Raw genomic sequence first — 6,000 nt, forward strand, 5'->3', positions numbered from 1 at the left:
TCTTTCTTCACATGCTGGTTCCTTTGTGCAGATCACTCTCTGCGCTTCTTCTGCCTGGTTGATTTGTACTTCAATTAAGCATCCCTCCTTTGGAGGAGGCTCCCTGATATTTTAGGTGTTTCTCCACTCATCCTGGCACATACAGAATTCACTGGAATGTAAATGGCCATTTTCCCTTGACGACTTCCTAGATCAGTGGTCGGCAAACCGCAGCTTTCGAGCCACATGCGGCTCTTTGGCCCCTTGAGTTCTAATGCCACTTATTCAAAATAGACTTGTGCAGGCAAAAAACCGACTTCTGTGCATGGGCCACAAAGTTTCAATCGCACTGCACGTGCATGCCCACATGTGGTATTTTGTGGAAGAGTCAAAGAGCTGCATGTGGCTCCCAAGCTACGGTTTGCTGACCACTGTCCTAGATAATGCTTAGAATTGCCATGTCAGCATGTAACCTGTATGTCCGTTAAGGGTTTCACCAGATATATGATAAGTCATTTAAATTTTCATGCCCTGGCTGGTTTGGCTCAATGGATAGAGTGTTAGCCTGTGGACTGGAGGGTCCTAGGTTTGACTCTGGTCAAGATTTGGGAGGCATACAGTTAAGGTGGATATGTCTCTCTCACACCAATGTTTCTTTATCTTTCCCCCCTTTTTCCAGTCTCTCTAAAAATCAATGGATACCATCAACAAATCAACAAATGACAAGTGTTGGTGAGGATATGAAGAAAAGGGAGCCTTAGTGCACTGCTGGTGGGAATGCAGACTGGTGCAGTCACTATGGAAAATAGTATGGGGTTTCTTCAAAAAATTAAATATGGAACTTCCCATATTTAATTTGACCCAGTGATCCCACTTCTAGGAATATATCTTAAGAAACCCAAAACATCAATCAGAAAGAATGTATACACTCCTATGTTCATAGCAGCACAATTTACAATAGGTAAGTTCTTGAAACAGCTCAAGTGCCCATCAGTAGATGAGTGGATAAAAATTCTGTGGTACATTTACATTATGGAATACTATGCAGCATAAAAAGGAAGATTCTCTTACCCTTTGAGACAGCATTGAAGGTCTTTGAAAATATCATGCTAAAGTGAAATAATTCAGTCAGAGAAAGACAAGTATTACATGATCTCACTCATATGTGGAATCTAATGAACAAAATAAACTGATCAGCAAGTAGATCCAGAGACATGGAAGCATAGAACAGAATGCAGAATCTCAGAGGGGAGGTGGAGGAGGGCTGGAGGAGGCCAATAGGGGAGGGCTAAAGGGGGTTGATGCGGGGAAAAGGGGGACATATGTAATACTTTCAACAATAAAGATTTAAATAAAGAAATAAATAAATAAATATCAATGGAAAAATATCCTTGGGGGTAGAATTGATTTTTATTGGTGAGCAGGCCTATGCTTTCTACCTTAGACTTGGAAATTAAAAATTGCTAGCCATCCAGAATAAATAAATAAATAAATAAATAAATAAATAAATAAATATCCAGTACCTCAGTTTCTCCTTCTGCAAGTTGGGGAATGCAATAAAAACTTTATCTGCTTCCCATTTATCAGTTCAATGGATTAGCTAATCTCTCTGCAAGATTTATTGACTTATGCCCAGCACTAGCTGAAATCTAGAGGCTCTCAAGCCCTTCCCTGGTACACTATTTACATGTTTGCTCCTACCTGTTGCCCCAAACTAGTTCCAGGCTTGTTTATGTCTACAATTACGAAATTAAATTATTGTGTAAACCTAATGAATACAAGTGCAACCAGAAAGTGACTTCGTTTCTGTGATGATGAGTTGGAAGGTTGGGAAAGATTCTTTAAAGGTAATCACTAACACACAAGGCTGTGAAATTCGATATGGGCAAGACAGTTGTAAACACCAGGGAGAAATTGTAAATCTAGAAAATTGCTTTGCAGGTGTCTTTAAACGCTTGTTTCACTTTAGAGTAATCAGGATTGGGAATCAATCAGCTGAGGATGTGTGATGGGTGTGGCTCATGCTCACTGGACACTTTATTCGGTCATTGAGAGAGCTGGCTAACTAGGATGACATGGAAAGGGTGCAGCACATGTTACATATGGCTGTTTCCACCTCAGCATGGCCGCAGCTATGCAGCCAGTAGAAATATTAATAGAAACTTGTTCCATGTGGGAACTTTAAATCAATGTAATATTTTTACAGACTTCTCACTTCCTTGTGAGCCACAGGACAAAACTTCCACGAGGTATCTGTTTACCTGAGCAGGTGAGGACTGAAGGTCCTTGAGTTCCTTCACAGCCCTGTGCAGCTTCTCTCGAAGTATCTTTTTTTTTTTAAAAAAATATATATATATATATATATTTTATTGATTTTTCACAGAGAGGAAGAGAGAGGGATAGAGAGTTAGAAACATTGATGAGAGAGAATCATCGATCAGCTGCCTCTTGCACACCCCCTACTGGGGATGTGCCCGCAACCAAGGTACATGCCCTTGACCGGAATCGAACCCGGGACCTTTCAATCCCCAGGCCGACGCTCTATCCATTGAGCCAAACCGGTCCCTGCTCGAAGTATCTTAACAATGTGAAGGCAGGATCCCAGGAAAAACGGCCTGTGATTGAGGGGAGAAGAAACATGAACTCCTATTAGTATCAGCAAATTTATCAGTTATGACCCCACACAGTCTTAATGTGTCTTAAATTCTCTGATCTTCTCATGATAGTTTTTCTAGATACACACACACACACACACACACACACACACACACACACACCCTCCCCTGCTGTAGTAGCAAGTGTTGATTCTCAGTTCTTGTGGCTAATGTCTCATAAACAAGGATTTTGTGTAAGATGCTCAAATTCACTTTGGCTGGAAGTCTTTTCACATTTGAATTAAAATGAGATAAATTGATGTTTTCCTCTACTTCTTTAGAGGTTTACACTCGTAGATTCAACCAGGTAGTTGAAAATTACCCTCCACTGGTAATCAGACCTAAATCAGACCCAGATAGCTTCTCGTTTATAGTTTTGTCCTTGTGAGAGGCAGGTCCCATCCCTTTCCCGAACAGCCTCCTGCCATCCATTTTATGGTCAGTATAACCCAGCCCAGTGCTCTCTTCAGTTTTCCTGGTGTGTGTGTGTTTTCCTTTCCTCTGGCAAGTGTGAGACTTTCTTATCTTGAGTGCTGGCAAGGGCAATGACTCACCGATAAAAAGTAATAGAGGTGCTAAGCTGTCAGTTTTAACATCCAAGGACAAGAATGAAAGCTAAACACTTGGTACTTGCTTTATCATTACAATGAATGACACAGTTTGTGTAAGTGCGAACTGTGAAAAGGGAAAGAGATAAGGCCAAGCAGGAAGAAAAGCACAAAAATCCCCAGATAATGATGCCAAAAGCAAATGTTGCTGTACTCTGAAACCTAACCATATCTTTCCCATTCATTAAGGCGTTTTAGAAGAAATAGATAACCCCCTTTTCTCACACACACACACACACACACACACACACACACACACACACAAAATGCAATGCTTCCCTCAGAGAGCAGGAGAATGCAAGTTCTTACTTTACAAAGCCCCTGCCAGGAACATGTCTGAACTCTTTAGAAAATATTTAGTCAGGTGAAGATAGCCACCCTCTGTTGTTCTTTTTTTCCAAGTTGGCCAACTGTGCAATATTGCTTGAATCGAAAGCAATGTTGTCTGAACATTCGCTTCATTACAAATTAAATATATACCATCTTTATTTTACTTATTTCTCAAGTGATCCTCTAGGAACTATATGTGCTCTGAGGAAAATTCATATTATAGACAAAACTGGGTATCCTGGAAATCACGTCAGGGCAACCTGGGATTGCTGGGAGCTGGGAGCCCTCAGGGAGGGGGAAAAACGCTGGCTGAGGGTCAGCTATGGGTGGGTCTGGGACTCCCACATATCTCTCCAGTGGTGAGGGAGTGGCCTTCCCCAGCAACAGATCCTGTTAGTGGGCTCCAGCTTTTTAACCCTTAAAGGACCTTGGGACACTTCCTTCTCTTCTTCCAGTCCCTGTTCCATTTTTTCCTCTCTCTCTCTCTCTCTCTCTCTCTCTCTCTCTCTCTCTCTCTCTCTCTCTCTCTCTCTCTCTCTCTCTCTCTCTCTCTCTCTCCAGCAACAATATGAAGGCACCTCTGGGGATCTTCAACACATAAAATTGCCCCATCCTGTGAGAACTCCAAACGCTTGAGGAGTTGTAGAGGATGGCAAGGTGGTCCGGAGGGAGGTCACAGGCCCTGTGACTAGGGTTTATGGAACAATTGACACTTCACTCTCCTTATCTGTAAAATGGGGTGAAGAGTGACAGTTTGGCTCACAGTAGCGTTGTATAATTCTAAAACCCCACATAGACATTCATCCTCATGACTGAACTCTCAAGTTGCTGTTCTCTCTTCGTTATTCAGGGGATTAGAGTGAGGGAAATGTAGAAAGGTTCTGCCACTGGGATTACTGACCGGTGGGATGCTGGAATTTGGCAATCCCTCAACTACTAGTCCTGAGGAAATAATTAATTCTAAAAATGAAAAAAAAAAACCACCCCACAACCTTTATAACTTTAATACAAGACCCTTAACTTATGTATTATGATGGCATACTATACGTAGTCTGAGATTTTTAATAGCAATTGTATTATGCCATCTCCAACAGTTACTGCATAACTCAATTTGTTGTGATTTATGCCATGAGATCAAGAAAGAATTATCAGGCCTATTTATTAAAAAAGACTCAAATATCCCTCCTGGGAACTTTCCTGTAGAATATTTATCTCCCTCTACTTGATGAAGAGTTGGCTTATGCACCATTCTAAGAGTTAATTTGCATGTCCAAACCACGACAATGCTCAGAGATAAGTTTATGATTACTTTTATTTATAGCTTTATTCTCTTACACCTTTGATATCTGTCCAGACCTGACTAGCAAATTATTTTGTGGCTTTATCAAGGATATTCTCAAAATCAGATGCCCTGCATTAAAACCTCTGCTTCTATTCCTAAACATGTGTCCCTATCAAGCTACAGTGTTTCCATAATCTTCTGCATAAGCATTTTCAATAGAAAATGAAGAAGAATTTTGGTTCTGAGGAGGCAGGTTCAACGTGACATTGTGCTTCTGTCATGGCGAAGGCGGTACAAATGTTTTCCTGCTAAACGTTAAGTTTTTAGCCCCAAGCTTTACACGTGTCCTGCTATGCTTATACGTTCACTGAAAGATTGCCATGGAAATACTGACAGAGAGCTCCAAGAGGCTTTCAAGGACATCTCGCTCATCTGCTTGCCCTGGGGCACAGCCGTGTCTGCAGCAGGCAGCCTCCTGCACTCCCACAGCGGTTATTTCAGACTTGAACAACTTCTTCAGGCAGAGCATTCATCTTTGCAGCCCAGATAAATTCTTCCTGCTCTCTCGAGGCCCTTTGAGCTGCTTTTCTGCCTTTTTTTTTTTTTTTTTTTTTCTGGACAAAATAGAAGCTATTACCAGACACATTCTTTAGCTTTTCTCTTTGCAAATTAAATAACTGCAACTCTTTTTTAACACTTTCTCACAAGCAATACACTTCCTCTATTTTATACCCCCAGGAGGATCAGGCAGGAATGACTCTTTTCTGTTTACTCGCCTTGCATAGGTGAGTATGGTGAAGTGGAAGTAAGACTCCTGCAACTCCACAAATGATGATATTCAGCATTTGTCAAGCTCTCACTATCTTCTAAATGTGTCCTGTATATTAATCTATTTCTTACATCCACCTTTACAACCCACGTTATCAGATAAGGAAGCTGAGGTAGGGAGATGCTACAGAATTTACCTATGGTGGAGTTGTGATTCAAACCCAGTAAATCAGCCTTCACCATGGACCTTCTTAACCACTATGCTACACTGCTTTCCACTAGTCAGAAGAAGCAAGAGTTTCCAAAGCCTTCCTTAAGGGAAGGGGTTTCTAGACAGTAGATTGGGATGAGTAAGGAAAGCATGGACTTGCCTGCTAAT

The sequence above is a fragment of the Pipistrellus kuhlii genome, unplaced genomic scaffold, assembly GCF_014108245.1.
Source record: "Pipistrellus kuhlii isolate mPipKuh1 unplaced genomic scaffold, mPipKuh1.p scaffold_m20_p_3, whole genome shotgun sequence".
NCBI classification, from domain to species: Eukaryota; Metazoa; Chordata; class Mammalia; order Chiroptera; family Vespertilionidae; genus Pipistrellus; species Pipistrellus kuhlii.